The sequence below is a fragment of the Lissotriton helveticus genome, chromosome 2_1, assembly GCF_964261635.1.
Source record: "Lissotriton helveticus chromosome 2_1, aLisHel1.1, whole genome shotgun sequence".
In the NCBI taxonomy this organism is placed as follows: Eukaryota; Metazoa; Chordata; class Amphibia; order Caudata; family Salamandridae; genus Lissotriton; species Lissotriton helveticus.
In genome coordinates this window covers 451,890,622-451,908,507 of record NC_136059.1, presented here as the reverse complement: position 1 = coordinate 451,908,507, position 17,886 = coordinate 451,890,622, and the positions used below count along the sequence as shown (strand labels likewise).

The 17,886-nt window shown below is 46.3% G+C and overlaps 1 protein-coding gene across 1 annotated transcript in view; it reads left to right on the top strand.

The window, feature by feature from the left end:
• The window catches only part of DHX29 (DExH-box helicase 29), a 980,951-nt gene that overhangs the window by 719,026 nt on the left and 244,039 nt on the right, over positions 1 to 17,886 (top strand). The gene's annotated exons all lie outside the window — the stretch shown is intronic.

Here is a 17,886-nt window from a genome sequence, read left to right as displayed (position 1 = left end):
AATCTTCAGGGACGGTGGCCTCAAGATTTGCTTTCAACTATATCCCAGAACACCACTACATGCTGGTGAACCTCAGCCCTCATTAGTTATGATGCCCTAGAAAAAGGTTGATCGAAATCAAGGACAGTTGCATGTGTCCAAACTGCTTTGTCCCTACGCAGACACCTAGGGGCAGATTTACAAGCCCCTTGCGCCTCTTTTACGCCGCTGTTGCAAAATTATTGTGACACAGCGGTGGCGCAAATCCAGCTCCATGGTGCGGGGTACTTACAACGTGACGCAGCTGGGAGATGAGTCACGTTCCTGTGCAGGAACGCCTCCTAAAAGTGGCTGAGGGAAATCTACAAGATTTCACTCAGTCGCTTTTAATGTTAATGTTAATGTTAGTGATATTTGTAAAGCGCACTGTTGCCCAAGGGCATCCTGGCGCTATAGATGATGATCCCCTACAGGTGCACTAAGATGCCTAGACTTTATGTGTTGAACAACCAGGTTTTTAAGGCTTTTCTGAAAGCGAGCAGTTTCTTTGTGCCTCTAAGTGAGATTGGGAGGGCATTCCATGCCTGGGCTGCACCCACAAAGAAACTTCTCCCACCCCAGTTGGCTTTCTTTGCCAACAGAGTCCAAATCAGTTTAGCATCAGAGGACCGTAGAGATCTAGAAGGGACATATCATTTTGTATTTTGGATCATGTGTCTAGGACCAATAAAATGCAAAGCTTTATGCGTTATGCACAGGGCTTTAAACAACACCCGCTTTCTTACCGGCAGCCAGTGTAGTTTTTTTATTTCTGCCGAGATTGATTTATGTTTTGGCGTGCCCGATAGCAGTCTGGCAGCAGCATTTTGTAGGAGTTGCAGTTTCCTAATTAGACCTTCTTGTACATTGATATATAGGCCATTACAATAGTCCAGCCTAGACATTGTTAATGCTGTGACCACCGTTTTTTGACTCTCAGTCGGAAGAAAGTCCAATATTTTCCTGCAAGATTTGAGGATGTACGATGTTGTTGGCCACCACTGAGTTAATGTGATCTTTATGGGTTAGTTTATTATCAATGATGAAACCCAAGTTCCTCACTTTTCTCACTGGTGTAGGAAGCAGACCCAAAAAGTCTGGCCACCTGTCTGGAGTCCAAAATTGCGGATTGTTACCAAAAAGCATAACCTCTGTTTTTGCCGAGTTGAGTTTTAGGCAATTTTGGGCCATCCAGCCACCTACAGCTATCATACAATCATGATGCTGTTTTCCCGGCTCTTTGGTTTGCTTAGGGAGTACAGAGACCACTATCTGGGTGTCGTCAGCGTATGACGTCAGATTGAGTCCAAAGGATCCAACGAGAGGAGCTAGCTGCGAGACATAAACATTAAACAGTGTAGGGCTCATTGATGATCCCTGAGGGACTCCGCAGGGAACAGAAAAAGGTTTAGCATGGAAATGTCCTAGCGTAACTGTCTGCTCTCTATCAGTTAGAAAGGATTTTATCCATTTCCAGGCCGTCCCAGTAACCCCAATCTCCTGGAGCCGGTCCATCAATACACTATGATGGACCGTGTCAAACGCTGCAGAGAGGTCCAACATAATCAGCGCTCCATTCCCTCCCTGGTCAAGGGTGGCTCTGATTTCTTCAGTTTATTTAATCAGGGCCAGTTCCATACTATGGCTCCCTCTGAAGCCATACTGTGTGGGATCCAATTTGTTACCCTCCTCCAGAAATCGACTCAGTTGGCTATTTATAATTTCTTCAGTGATTTTTGCTGGAAGAGGTAATCTAGATATAGGCCTAAAGTTATTGGCATCCATGGGGTCAAGTTTTGGTTTCTTGAGCAAAGGTAGAATTGATGCTCTTTTCCAAGCTCTTGGAAAGTATCCCTCAGAGAGAGACTTATTAATAATCTTGATCAGAGTGTGTGTTACTGGTTCTGAACCCTTTTTTAGTACGGAGGGGGGACAGGGGTCTGTTGGGGATCCTGATTTAATTTTGATCAGAATGGCATGGACATTCTCCTCTGAGGTGGGTGTAGATTGGGAAAGTTGAGGTACACTGTCCCCCAACTCTTCCTCCTTAGCCACTTTTCCTTGAGGAATGTAGTTATTATCCACCATAAAGGTGCTGTAGATATCAGCCACTTTTTTAAGAAAAAAGTTGGCTATGTTGTCGCACAGTTCTTGGCTTGCAGCCACCGGATTAGATGAAGGATGTGCTAGGGTGGTAACTGTTTTAAATAGTTCCTTGGTGGACTTTGTTGCCAATTGTATTTTCTTTACAAAGAAGTCTTGTTTTGCTTTATGGAGTAGTTTTTTATAATCTAATATACAGGATTTAAATTTATCCTTTTCCTCTTCATTGTATTCCCTCCTTCACCTCCTCTCTTGATGTTTACAGAGGAGTTTACTCTTTCTAAGGTCCTGTGAGTACCATGGCGCACTAAGTCGTTCCCTGTTAAATCTGACTGTTTTCATAGGGGCTAATTTGTTAGTAGCTCCTTCCAGCCAGGTGGTATATGCCCATGTGGCCTTTTTTAAATCCTCTGAAATCAAAGGAACTGTGGCGACTAATTGGTCCTTCCATTCAATGGCGTTCATTTTACTCCATGCTCTGGTAGTTATTTCCTTTTCCCCGGATTTCTGGTTCCCCAGTACTGGCGCTGTAATCTCAAAAAACACTACCCTGTGGTCAGACCATACCACCGGGAGCGTATGTGTAAACCTTAGATGGCTATGATTGGAAAATATGCCATCGAGTGTGTGTCCTGCTGAGTGTGTGGTCTCCATTACTAATTGACTCAGGTCCAGCGACTTCATTAGTTCTAACAGGTTACATGTTTCAGGGTCTTCCTTCCTCTCTAGGTGGAAGTTAAAATCCCCTAGAATGGTATGTGAAGTGGCGCAGATCCCTCTTTCTAACCATGAGTCTGCCTGTAGTAGAAATTGACTCCTAGGCCCAGGCGGTCTGTATATCAGGGTACCTTTAAAAGTGGAATGATAATCCAGCCGAAAGCTAAAATCAAGAGCTTCACAGTCTGTACTGGGCGACGGACTAAAGTTAGCTCTCAGCGTCTGCTGATAGATCACTGCTAGTCCCCCTCCCCTTTTGCCTTACCTATTTAATGTGTGGCAGGCATACCCTTCCGGTGTAGCTTTTATTTGGTCAGGCCCTGACCCCTCATCTATCCAGGACTCAGTAATGAATGCGATCATAATATGTTTCTCCTGGATTAGCTAAGCTATCTCAATGCTATGTTTAATTAGAGATCTAGCATGTAGGAGAGCGCATACGAATTGGTGACTGGTTTTACCCTTACCCGACTGGGTGGAGTAATACTCCTGGCCAGTTATATTTTGTGGAGCTCTATTTTTACAAGCTGGGCAATTGTCAAGTTTTTTTTGGGAGAATTGTAGGGGCCTCATGATAGTGCAGGCTTGGTTATGTATCCTAGGATTCAGGCTGTGTAAGAGTTTTGCTGGAATACACATAGTTACCCGAATTTCCTTTGTCTGGAGAGACAGCATGGCTGGCGCTGTGCGCTGGTCATGCGCGGACGGGCGCAGACGGGCTTGTCTTTGGAGCTTCTTCGGTGCGCCTACGGCGTGCCCGCTGCGCGCGTCCGCTGCGCGCCTGCTCCAGCTTCCGGCTTTGTAGCCAGTGATCAGGAAAGACTAGCCCGGGCCCCGATTCCTTCCCATGATGGCGGTCGCGAGAGGCTGTTCCCGACCCTTGGTTCGGGGAAGAGGTAGCCCAGGTATGTGCAAATGAGCAAAAATTTTGCAGCAAAGACCGTTTTTAGTATTTTTAAAAACAAGTAACAGCACAATAAAATTAAAAGCAGCGTAGCGCTTGTCCACCCGGCTCACGCCTCAGGGGACATCAAATGCGCGCCTGCTCCAGCTTCCGGCTTTGTAGCCAGGGATCAGGAAAGACTAGCCCGGGTCCGATTCCGCCCAAGATGGCGGTCGCGAGAGGCTGTTCCCGACCCATGGTTCGGGGAAGAGGTAGCCCAGGTATGTGCAAATAAGCAAAAAATTTGCAGCAAAGACCGTTTTTAGTATTTTTAAAAACAAGTAACAGCATAATAAAATTAAAAGCAGTTGTCCACCCGGCTCGCGCCTCAGGGGACATCAAGAGTCATGCTGCATCAAAACCCAGGCGTAAGGATTGACGCAGCATGTTAGAGATCGGGAACCCCGAGTCTTGCTGGAGCTGCGTCGCGCTTGCGACGCAACTCCAGCAATGCGCTGCATTTCTGCCGGAGATGCGTCACGCATCTGCCCATCCGAGCCCCACGGTGCGCCGCATTGTAAATGCGGCGCATCAGTGGTGGCGCACTGGTGGTCAGATGCGTCGCAACTCTTCTGGCGCATCTCTGCTGATTAGCAGAGATGTGCGAGAAGTAGTAAATCTGCCCCTTACTGTTTGTTGCCTGCGGGCAAATACTTGATGGTTAATCAAATGCACTGACTAATCTCCAAATGGCAGAGAAGTTGAGCCTTTTTCAAGAGGATGGGGTGTTTGCTTTTCTTATTGCTACTTAATGTGGAACATGCAAGTCATGTTATGTATGGCAGTGGTTCTTAAGGTTTTGACATTTGTGGACCTCCACTTCATCATTACTGGAACCCCGGGACCACCATTGAATAATTAATCGAACCTAGGGAACTAAAATGAGTGATTACTGGAAGCCAGGAACCCAAGCCTAAGTATTTTTGATGATTTGAGCAGCAAAATAATACACAAAAAAATACAAAAACAAGCATACATCAAATAATTGCACAAATAATGAATTATTCACAAACAAATATAAAGAAAATACAAATTTGAATGTAATGGGAAGTTTGGAGCGTTCATACTATATACCCATGAATCAATCTGAGGATACTAACTTCAGATCAACGCAAAAAGGTATGCATTTTCTACCATGAATTAAGGGAGACAGTAGGGCTTGGTGGTCATTAAGGGGCATATTACCTAGAAGTGCGTTAATGAACGCACATCGCACATCTTCATATCGCCGGCTATCGCCGGATTTTTTCGCCGTGATAGCGCGCAATTATCAATGCGCATCACGTAGGCGAGATGTAATCCGGCGATAGTCGGCGATATGAAACATTAGCGCATGAAAACAAACGTTGTTTTCATGCGCTAATGTGTGCATTGATAATATAGGGGGGGTGGATTCAGCTTTCTGATCCACACCCCCATGTTATCAATGCCTAACACCTGGTCACAGCAGGCGTTGGGAGACCTGCGATAAACGAGTTTATCGCAGGTCTGCCTCTCCCAACGCCTGCCTTGGTAATAGGGTGTTTCCACCTCCAACCACATTTTACATGTGGTTGGACGTGGGAACGCCCACTTTGCATGTCATTAGCGATGTTTGTCGCCGACATGCAAAGTGGGCGTGAGCCAGGCGTTAGAATGCCCTTGTGTATAGGGCTCTTGAAGTATCGCCGCTTTCTCGGCACAATTTGCCGAAAAAGCGGCGATACTTCCCCTTGCTTAAATGCCCCTAAGTCCTCATGGATGTACAGGGGGAACGGGGAATTTCTACCTGCTGGAATTCGGGCCCTCACACACTCGGCTGGGTGTTATGCTTCATCATAGGGTGTGCTCCTCATCATGTCAGCGCTGCAATACCTGACGGGCTCCCTATGAGGGGCTCTTTGGCGAAGATCTTTTATTGCAAATTGCCGTATGGTGCCATGGGGCGAGGGACCTATGTGTTTAGATGGAAGGAGTGCAGTTGAATGAACAGAGTGATTGTTAAAACAGGAATTGGAAGTCCCAGAGAGAACAATTTTAATCAGTAGGGCCTCCAGCCTGGTTAAAAACAGGGTGGCGCACTTCTGAAATAATGTTTCAGGATTGGTGCACTGTTAGGTGATCAACATGTTTCTCGCCTAATAGTCCTCAGATCTCACGGCGATTCGTCAGGACCAATATAGAAGATTAAAGCTATCTACACAGTGGATGGTTGTCTGGTGATGTGTCCCTAATAAACCAACCTACAACGTGTAGTGAGGTACCTGTATTGGGATGACCAACCTTTTTAGGGTTGGTAAATCTCATCATTGACTCTCGGCAGACCTGACACTCGGGATTACCTAATGTCGCTTGCTCAGTTGCAAGTACGCTTGCAGACCTACCCTCTCGCTGCCCGGGTCAGGTATACTAACTTAGGGCCAGATTTATAAAGGGCTTGCATTACCCTTGTGCCACATGGTGACGCAAGCCCTTAAGGGGAGTTACTAAGCCATTGAAAACCTTTTATAGCTAACACGTCTAGAATTTTCACTTCTTTTAAGGACTCGAAGGCAAGGATTATGCTTTCTCTTTCTTCGCTGTTTATTAACATAATTTCACAGCAGCCAATTACATTTTAACATTCACAAAGACTACATTTCCCAAGATTCCTTTAGTGACATCACCAACAATACACGAATCAGCCTATACAGACATAGTGTCAAATCGCCATGTTAAATCCCCTTTCTTTGCAGCGAACAGTCCTATAATCTTGGGTATCCTCGTTGTTCATTTAAATTAGAATAACCAACTGTCCACTTGACTAACGGTCTGGGGTAGAACATTCTGCCAGGACGTCCGGAAGGATAACTGGAAAGCAGATCAATCTGCTGGAATTCATCTATTCCTGATTCTGTTCAGAACCTAGCAAGAAGAAAAAACGTACAATTCCTAATTCACTACTGAGTGAGTAACAGCCGTATCATTAAGCAGACATTAGGGTAGGTATAATACATCATGCAACATCTGACAACATTAACTCATATGATGTTTCAGGTGGGATCATTCTCGCCTCTGAGTCCTTGATAGAATAGAAAATTCTAGACGCGTTAGCGTCCAGACTTCTATGTCCGTACCGGAGGCTTCGGATTATGCTTGTTTAACACCTTGCCTGCGGCGCCGATTCTCCCCCCGGTGCTGAACATTCCATTCGCAGGGTGTGGTCATGATGGAACCGTTCCGTCATGAGCATAGCGCGACCAATGCTCATGATGGAACTGTTCCCTCAGGAGCATCGAAGGGGTTAAAGCTGATCCTGATCTAACACCACTGAGGCTGCATTCAATATAGGCTTTCAGTAAAAGGTGTTAAAGGTAGAATTGAAGGACCAGTCAACAGCCCTCATGAAGTCTTGTAATTGGGAACCCAAGAAAAAATATTTAGAACACTTTGCTCCTCTGACCGAGTGGGCACCCAATCTACTGGTGTCAACACCCGCCTCCCCCGAGAGCCACTTCACCAATCCTGCTAGGGTGGCTGAAGAAACCAGGTTAAAAGGCTTCTGGTGGAAAATGAGCAATTTGCCTCCAGCAAATTTGCGCAGGTCCCTGGTATGATCCACATATTCTTTTAAACACTGCACAGTGCATAGTTTAGGATTATTCGGAAAATGCAGATATGTAATTTGCTGGAACCGGTTTTTGTTCTCCAGATACAGTAAAAGAGACCCTGCTGGGGTAAAATATACTCTACCTGTTAAATCCAGTGCTTTTACATCAGATATCCTCCTGTAGAACCAAAGAGGGAAGCATGGTCAGCTTCCCTGAAAGTTGTTTTTGCGAATGGTCAGAATTTGCGTGCCATTGTTGTGAAAATGAAAGAACAGCTTACACCCCACAAGTAAGAATATTTGGGGCAAAGGGAATTGGGTAAGCACACGCCTCTCATGACTAAACTCACCAAGCGGTGGTCCCCAATGGGTTACCTATTCGCCAAAGAATGCCCAGCAGAAATAGCTGAACGATAGTTGCTAACCGAGGAGTGAACTAGCCCTGAAGAAGCCAATTCCGCTAAGAAGTTGATGACATAGATAATGGGGGCCCCCAGTGAATCCAGACCCTGTTCGTTGCACCAACCCAACCAGTGTCTCCAAGCCGAGGCATATCGTTTATCAGTGGCGCCCGACGATGAACTAAGGAGAAAAGATTCAGCCTGTTCCAGCGGTCCCTGAAATGCGCCATGCCATGAGAAGTAGATGGTTTTGTTATCACCAAGGCGTGCAGAAGGCCTAACGGGTCCAGAAGGAGATCTGGGACGGGCAATCGCAGGAACATCTCCAGCAAGACGGGGAACCAGGGTTGAGATCTCCAAAGTGGAGTGATCAGAATAAACTCTGCATATTGGTTGAAGGCTTAGGTTGGCACTCTGGGAGTCAAGAGGAAGGGGTAAAGGCTTAGTATAGGGGATTGTTCCAGTGCTGCAGAAAGGCGTCTGTGGCTGGAGCCATCGGATTCAGACACCAGGAGAAACATTTTGGAATTTGATTAAAAAGGCGCGAGGCAAACAGATCAATGTTGCTTGGTCCCCCAGTGATTCCGAAGCAATTGGGAAATAGTTTTGCTGGCGTTTCGGAGATGCTGCGAGTTCCAATCTGCCACCATATTGTTGTGATCTGGGAGATATGCTTCAATCACTGAAGTGCGGTGAAGGAGACTTTGGGGCAGATTTACAAGCCCCCTGCGCCACTTTTACGCCGCCGTTGCGTCACTTTTGTGGCGCAGCGGCACCACAAAAGATGCGCCATGGTGCGGGGTATTTACAACGTGACGCATTTGGGAGATGCGTCACGTTGTAAAGCCCTGCGCCAGAAGGAGGCGTTCCGGCGCGGGCGGGGGGGGGGGGTCCGGCGCAGGAACGCCTCCTAAAAGCGCGGGGGGGGGGTCCGGCGCAAGAACGCCTCCTAAAAGCGCGGGGGGGGGGGGTCCGGCGCAGGAACGCCTCCTAAAAGTGGCTGAGTGAAATCTACAAGATTTCACTCAGTAACTTTTAGGCCAATGCTGCGCCAAAACCCTACGCCAGGCGTAAGGCTTGACGCAGCATTGGACAGATAGGGCACCCCCGAGCCTTGCTGGAGCTGCGCAACTCCAGCAATGCATCGCCTTTACGGCACAGATGCGTCACGCATCTGTGCCATTTTTGCCCCATGGTGCGCCGCATTGTAAATGCGGCGCACCATGGGTGGCGGAGCTGCGGCGCACAATAACTGGCGCATCCCTGGGGATGTGCCAGTTATTGTAAATCTGCCCCAAGATCTCCAAAGCTCTTTGGCAATCTCCATCAAAACCTGGGATTTGGTCCCGCCTAATCTGTTGATGTACTGGACTGTAGAGATGTTGTCCATCCTCAGCATTACACAACAATTGGAAGTGCACATACCTAGGGTCTTGATGGTGAATGAATACGTCAGGAGTCCTAGGTAATTTATGTGGAGCTGTGATTGATCTGTGTTCCATCGCCCACCAGTGGAGGTACTTCAGCATCTGCTCCCTAAACCTACTGGCTGGCATCTGATTCGATCACTACATCTGGATGGGAGCCCAAAATAGCCCTACCATTCTAGGCTGACATGTGGTGAACCACTATAGCAGTTCTGCTTTGGTGTCCAGGGTGAGACTGATCATTTCTGAATAGGAAAGACCTGACTGGAGATGATGGATTTACCAAATGCTGGCAGGCTCTCTACTGCAGGGGAACTGGAAAGATCGCCCGTATCGAGGATTCCAGTAGGCCTACAATCCTGGCTAGCACCCTCAGGAAGATAATGTCCCTGTAGAGGGTGGACTGAATTTCTTTTTGGACAGAACTTATCTTATGCCGAGAAAAAGAGAGGAGATTTGACACCGAATTGATGTGGAAGCCCAGGAACTCTATGCGTTGAGTGGGAGAAATGATGGACTTTTTCTGGGTCACTAGGAAACCCAAATCTTGGAGCAGTTCAACAGTCGCGGACAGACGCATCACCTTAGTAAAGCACCACAGCGCAGAAGGGAAGGACTTTGAAATTATACCACTCACCCAACCAAACAAACTGGAGGAATTTGCAATGCGGGAGGAAGATGGGAATCAAGAGGTATGTGTCTTTCAAATTGAGATGGACCATTCAGTCTCCGTCTTGGAGAAGATCTCTGAGGTGGTGGATCCCCGCCATCTTGAAATGGAGGATAAAGGGCCTAACTGTTGAATTCTTTCAAATTGTTAACCAAACGGGAACCTTTTTGGTGACCACAAAGATGTTGCTGCAAAACCCAGAGGGATCAGGGAAGAAGTGGAAAATTGCTCCTTTTTGAGGAGTTGGAGTATTTCATCCCGAATAAAGGACTGATATTGAACAAAAATAAGAAGGGGTTGTGGGGGGAAAGGCTGAAGCGGCATCCCCAAAACTTTCAGTTTGAAAACGGAAACGGTCTCCAGAACCCACAGATCCAGCATGATAGACCTCCATTTGAGAAGGAAGTCTTTTGTTCTGCCCCCCCCACCCCCCCCCCACCCCCGCTTTACAGACAACGGAGGAATCAGCCGTACCTGAGGCGCTGGAAGTGGTGTTGAAATTTCCTTGCCTCGGAAAGAGACTCTGCCATATCGGGAGTGCCCTCCGCGGTGTCTGGAGGGGTAGAAAGTGGTCCTTGACTCAGCGTTGTGGGAGCGGTTCCTGCCCTTGATAGGTTCTGGAGGAGCTAGTTGTATATGGACAGATGGGCGAACGCCCTCTGTATCTACCGGCCCGTCCAAAAAGGCACTGGCTGTGGAACACCTGATGCAGGGAGGACTGCGTCTTGACAAATTTGTCTCCAAAGAAGAGGCCGTTAGCCCGGTTCTGCAGTAGTGAGTTTAGCCAATTTGGGGTCAGTGCGAATGAGCATGGAGCTACGGCTCTCCACTTACAGGGCACAGTTAGCATTTCCCAGCAGGCATAACACCTGCTGGGCCCAGCCTGCCACTGTGTCGGGCCAATGGGGGAGCCTTTATCCTTGGAGGTGACTTTATCCCTAGAATTTTACAAAGAGATCCTGTCCCGTTGATGACCTTATCCTAACATGCCTTCCAAAACCTGTCGATCCCTTTCAAGGGGTCCTTAGGGGAGCGTTTCAGGAAGGTCACTAGAGCGGGATCTATTCGGGGGTCACCCTATCTGGGATATCGGGGCGAGGGCACTTGGAGAGCAAACAATTGCGTACTTTTTTATCATACCCTTTGCAGATGCAGTCATGGACGTAGTCTGTGACAGGTGGAAGGAGAGCCCAGCCAGAGGAGTGAGGGTGTACAATGGGGTCTGTGTCGAAGTCCAGGGGATTAACGGGGGTTGGGTGGAGGTAGAAGGGCAAGAATAGTTACAATGGCGCTTCTTCTGTTGAGGGGAGGGGGAGTCATCAGTGTCTGTGGGAGGGGAAAGGGACTGGTCTGAGTCCACTTCTTGGAAAGGAGAGGAATTTGCCATACCCTCCGTCAAATGGAGCACGCCGAGTTCGCTGGGTCAGAGAGCCAGTACTGAGCGATACATGCCATAGCAGCCTTGTGAGGCCAGTCACCTGAGAGGAATCCTTCATCATTGTGCAAAGGGAGGGGGGACTAAAAGCATACCTCTACAGAAGGCGTGTGACTGGTTGCCAAGCCTCAATTGACTGATTGAGTAACGGGGGTGTCCATAGCCTTCACAAGATTTTCCTCAAGGAGGAGTTGCTCTTCCTCCATATAATTTTGATTTGATTTGATGACTTGTATATCGCACGAATGCCCAAGGGCGTCTAGGGGCTGAGCGGAAAGGTGCCAAAAGAAGAGTGAGGATCAAGATTTAGTTAGCAAAGAGACACATTTCCAGTAACTTTCTGAAGGAGAGCAGTGTTGGACTGATTTTTATATCATTCGGGAGTGAATTCCAAGATTTCACTGTCCCCAGAATAAAGCTTCTTCTGCCCCAATGAGCTTTGTTGACTCTAAGGGGTCTGTAAGAATTTGCTCTGTGATTATCTTAGATTCCTACCAGGTAAATAACAGGTTAGGTGTTGTTTCAGGTACTGAGGACCGACCCCGTGCAATGCTTTGAACGCTAGGCATAAGGATCTAAATGTTATCCTTTTTTCCACTGGGAGCCAGTGCAGCTTTCTCAGTCTGTGGGGGTTGGCTAGAATTTAGAAATATCCAGCAGCAATCTTCGCGCTACATTTTGCAGACGTTTCAGCTGAAGTAGATTCTGCTTTTGCAAGCCCATAAAAAGGGCATTTCCATAATCGAGTCTGGACAGGGCTAATACTGTCACGAGGAGATAGAGGAAACATTGCTGATCTGGTGTTTAAATATGACGCCCAGGTTCTTCCCCTTTTGACTGGGACCAGAAGTTCTCCCAAACTGGGACCAGAAGTTCTCCCAAACCAGGTGGCCACCACCTATGCGACCAAAAGGAGGTGTCGGAACCCAGCAGAAGTACCTCCGTCTTTTCCCCATTCAACTTTAGGCAGTTCAGGCTCATCCACTAAACTCCACTAAAACTTTTAACTGATGAATTTTTTTCTATACTGACCTCATTTGTGTTTGGGACGGAGTTCAATACTTTGGGTGGGTGGCAAACATCTTGGAGGGATAGGTCAGTGTTTCTGCTGTCTCGGTCGGCACTCCTGCCCCTGATTTAAAAAGAGGCGGATGTTGCGACCGCGCAGCGGGTGCCCCAAAGGCAAGCCCGTCTGCGCCCTTCCGTGCCTGACCGTGCCCGACCGGGACCAGGGGCCAGGACCCCTGGTTTTCCTAAAGGGGTACCCCATTCGTACACGGCTTCACAGTTGACCAGCCTTAAAGGGACACAGGTGTGCAACCATAGCCTTGGGCGTCCTTTTGTAAATAACAAATGTCCGCACTGTCCTCTAGTTCTTGACCCCTGTCTTCTAGGAGGTAAGACCCTCCCACCACAGTCATATTATAAAATGTGCCTGCTCAACTGCCGATCAATGGCCAAACACGCTATAGAGATCAGGCTAATTTTGGAAGAAAAAAGCCTGGATGTAGTATTTCTGACTGAAACCTGGCTTAATAGTTGGTTAGACCCAGTGGTGGTTCAGGCACTCCCCCCAGGCTATGCTATCCAAAGACAAGATCGGATACTTAGCAGAGGAGGGGGCCTCGCCATCATATATAGGGATGTCGAATCAATGAAGGGTCGATTCGTGATTGTGGAAGTATTTCTTTCGCTATCGGTTTTTCACACACCTGCACTTTCTCCGGGGTCCTAATTTATCGCCTCCCAGGAGCTATCGGACATTTTAATACTGATCTAGTCACAATTGGTCTAGGATTTCTGTTGAGCCATGGGCAGCTATCCTTAACAATACTCAACCAGTATTAGAAGAAGACCCAGAATCAGCGAACCACAAATTTAATGAATGGATTGAAGCCTCCTTGGACCTAGTGGCCCCCAAGAAGTTTAGGAATAATAAAAAGGGCCTAAAGAGTAATGCATTGGTATACTCCCGGCGTTAGAGAATTGAAATTAAAGTGCAAACAATTAGAGCAACAGTGGTGAAAAGATTTCTCAGATTAGAAGAAGCACGCTTACAGAGAAGCCATAAAACTGTACAAACTCGAAATCTGCAAAGCACAATCCAAGTATTACGAAATTAAAAAATCCTCATCGGCCAATGCTCCCCGAGAAATGTTTAACCCCTTCGACGCTCATGACGAGCTCAGCTCGTCATGGAGTTTCCATTGATTTCAATGGAAATTACATTGAAGTGGTACCAGGGGCTCAGCATCCAAGTGGTTAAGATTATTAAAGCACTAACCACGCTCCCATTTTCAGCATTACCTGCGGTTGATACTCTAGGACGCTGCAATGATATAGCAGAGTTCTTTCATACAAAGATTCAATCTATTTACCTAGCATTCCCTTCAGCTACCACCTCCTCAAATGACCCCCAGTTGGAGAAAAGGGAAAGCCCACCAGTGACCAGACTGGAGGTCTACCCGCCCCTGGAGATTAAATCTCTTAAAACCTATCTTAATAAACTAAAATCAGGTTCCCCGAGGGACATGGCTCCGCCTACCGCTCTGAACCAAGTCTTCCAAACAGTTGAACCCACTATTGTAAAACTTATTAATCTGTCTTTGAGAACAGGTATTGTCCCCTCCTTATGGAAACAAGCCATGGTGAGAGCACTGCTTAAAAAAGCAGGAGCTGACCCAGAAGTGTTTTCCAACTACCGCCCCATTTCACTGCTTCCAGGGATCGCGAAAATGGCAGAAAAACATGTAAACTCTATCTTGTCCACCTTTCTGGAAGATAATGATTGCTTTCACTCAACACAAACAGGATTTAGACCACATCAGGGCACAGAGACAGCTCTGCTTGTTGTTGTTGAGGAAGCCAGAAAAATCATGGACTCAGGAGGCTCGGCAGCAATTGTCCTCCTAGATCGGAGTGCGGCTTTCGATACCGTGAACTGCTGATCTCCAGGACTAGAGAGGCAGGGGTATCGGAAACTGCACTAATGTGGTTGGAGTCTTTTTTAGATAGCCGCTCTTTTCAGGTCTTCGAGGACAACTCCATCTCCGAGAGTATGCCATTGAGGTGTGGGGTGCCACAGGGCTCATCTTTGAGCCCCACCCTTTTTAACATTTACATGAGCCCTTTGGCCAACATTGTTGAACCCTTTGGCATACAAATCGTCACATACGCAGACGACACTCAATTGATAGTATCCCTCAATCAACCTGGAAACAGTCCAAACAATCTAGCTAACTGTCTGGAAAAAGTATCAGCTTGGACGGACGCTCCTTTCTTCAACTAAATGGAGCAAAAGCAGACCTGATGTTTCTGGGTAAACCTCTACCAGTTGGCTCCACCTCCCTAAGGCCTAAATGCCTGGGCTGCCCACCGATGCCCAAAGATCAAATAAAAAGTTTGGGAGTCTGGCTGGACAATAAGCTAAACATGAAGGTACAAGCCCAGAAGGTAGCAAGATGCTGCTATGGACTACTCAGGATGGTAAGGAAAGTCCTACCTTTACTGCCCTTCAATGCGAAGAAACTGCTAGTCCAAGCCCTAATTCTTTCTCGCTCGGACTTTGCGAATGCCCTTTATTTGGGTTCTCCGCGATCCACAATAATGAGACTCCAGACGGTTCAGAACTGCGCAGCCAGACTGCTTTTAGGTATTCCTCGTATCGATCGGCTCGTGCAGCTATAGCCTCTCTTCACTGGTTGCCTATTGCAGAGAGGATTCCGTTTAAATCCCTCTGTGTCACCCACAAGATTATGGCCTCCAAAGGCACACCAATTTTACAGTCAATCATCTCCCCATACCATCCCAGTAGAGTCCTTCGTTCAGAAAATAAACGGATGGCCATTGTACCCAGAATTTATAGGGCCAGAAGTGGAGACCGACGATTCTCCTACATTACCTCCAGGAGGAGGAACGCTCTCCCTGACCATATTAGTTTGGAAGAAGACCATCTTTCTTTCCGCAGACAGTTAAAGACGTTCCTGTTCCCAGCTATTTAAAGCGTGCACTTGTAGGCTCGGTTCTTAGTGCTGGGAGGCCTTAGGGTAGCCATGCGCTTTAGAAGTGCCATTTTCATTTCATTCATTTCATTTCCACTGGTTCATCTGGGTCATATAGCAGCTAAACTGGTCTGCTGTTTCCTACACATTGCTAGAGATTGACAACACTAACTGGGTATCATCAGCGAAGGATATCACTGAGAAGTCAAACTGCCTGATTATTTCAGCCAAGGGGGTCACACAAAGGTTAATCAACGTAGGACTCATTGAAGAGCCCTGTTGAACACCACAGGGAGTTTTGTTTTTACCAAGAAGGGGTAACCCTGTGTCCCTCAGAACCTGGGTATGTATGGTTAAAGACAAAAATGGTTCTGTCGGGTGAGTAAATTGCTTTTACGTAAAGGCTAGATTAGCTCATAACAAAATATAACAAATAAAAAGAGAAGAACTCTCTGACAACAAATATAATTCAAAATGTTTATATGAAAGAGCAAAGTCACATTAAAACACCGGAATTACTTCATTCCATTTCAATTTCAATTATAGGTGAAAAAAGTGACTGTTGGTGAACAAAGTGAATAGTGCAAAAATTACAGTGACACTTATTTACAAGTATATACAAAATTTATACAAGGAAGAATGGGCGAGGGGAAAGATTTTGGCGGTCAGAGTTCTAAGTTAATACTCCAAGGAGACAGATGGTGACTGTGCCCGTTCCTGGAGGGTTCTTGACCAGTATTGTGCGTCGACGTTTCGATCCTAATGCGCCCCGGTTGGTGGTCACGCGGATCTTTATCAAGACAGGGGGGGGGTCTGGAAAGAGAGGTAAGTATTGTGTCAGAGAGGTAAGAGACAGTTATTTGTAGTGATGCAGTGTGGTGGGCGCATTATACTCACACGAGGGGAAGGGGGGGGGGGGGTGACTGGGTTGTTTAGATTTCCGGAAACACAGGAGGCGAAAGTCACACACTGTGCGTAAGCCAATAGGTCAATCTGGGAAGAGAATAACTGAAATCAGTCCATTTACAATTACAGCCGAGTCAGTCACTTCGTAATCACATGCAGTGCTTGCATGCAGGAGGTACACACCAGGAAACGAGAGATGTCCTGACCCTCAAAGTGTGGTTTGTCTTTCTGGCTACATTTTGTATGATTCCAACGAATACTATATGATAATTGACTATATGATGAAAATTTGCCATTTGTGAAGAGAAAAGAAATTAAAAGAACTGATTTAAAGAATTCACATAATAGAAAGAATCTGATTTGGTTTCCTTTTCTCTCAAGAACTGATATTTGTTGCACAGTGCTCAGGGACAGCTATTCCTTTATTTTGTATTCTTTCTGTTTATACAGAGGAGGTTTTGGGAACGTTAGTGGACGTTTTTCCCTTGTTCCCTGGAGCAATTTACTGTAGAATTTACTGTTTAAATTGGTTTTGCGCAAGGCTAACCCAGCCACGCTCTGTGTTATACTTATCTCAGAGCAGCAAAGAAAGAGGATTAAAGATGGTGACTTGACATTATATTGGTATAGGCTGATCGGTGTATTGTTAGTGACGTCACTAAAGGAATGTTGGGAAATGTAGGCTTTGTGAATGTTAAAATGTAATTGGCTGCTTTGAAATGATGTTAATAAATAGTGAGAAAAGATAAAGCATAACCTGAAGCTTTCGGTCCTGACATAGAATTTTTGTTGCTCTGCGTGGTTTAGTAAATCCAAGTTTACGCAAGGAACGAAATTTCGCTGCTTTGCATTATCTTTTGGTAAGGAGGCATTCCATAGGTGGAGTGTGGGTGTTCCCACGCATCCACTCATGTATTTCAGTGCATTCCCATATTTACAATGAGTTGTAAACCTGGAAATGCGTCAATTGTTATGCCTCCCAGATCCAGGGTTAACAAGGAGAATAATCTTTATTTCTCACCGTAAAAAGGAAAATGCCTTTAAGGATTGTTTTTAGCAGTGTGCCAGCGCAAGGAGGTGGCAGAAGTGCGCCATATCTTTGTAAATATGGTGCATTTCTCATGTCTCCCTTTCACACAACACAGCGCAGCAAGTTGCCTTGGTGCGGCGTGTTGCATGAAATGTTAGTAAATTTGCAACAATTTCAAATTCCTACATATTTAAAGAGCATTTGAAAAATGTCATTTTTACATATTTCTTCTTTGTTTATATACACTTTTTAAGTCAGTTAATATTATTTAATTTTATAAGAAGTCGTGGATCCCGTGAGTAGGCTTGGTGGACCCCGTGAGTAGGCTTCGCGGACACCCGGTGCTCCTGAACCACAGGTTAAGAACCACCGGTGTAGGGGAATTCTGATCTCTGCACCTTTAATTTAAAGAAGAAAGTCTTTCAGGATTTGCCACAGTGCCCTGATTTGCAATACATTTATTTCAAGTTCAACTCATCCAGTAACTAGTGACCTGTAACGGACTTGAAGAGCGAAACCTCATCCTCTCAGGTTGTCTGTAGGAGTTATAACTCTGGGCCCTTGAAGTTTAAATGGTTGGCCCATGGAAATATTGTTTTTATTTTGCCAGTGCTACAAAACTATCCAAAACTGCAGAGTGACTTTCGATATAAGGTTCCAGAATCTT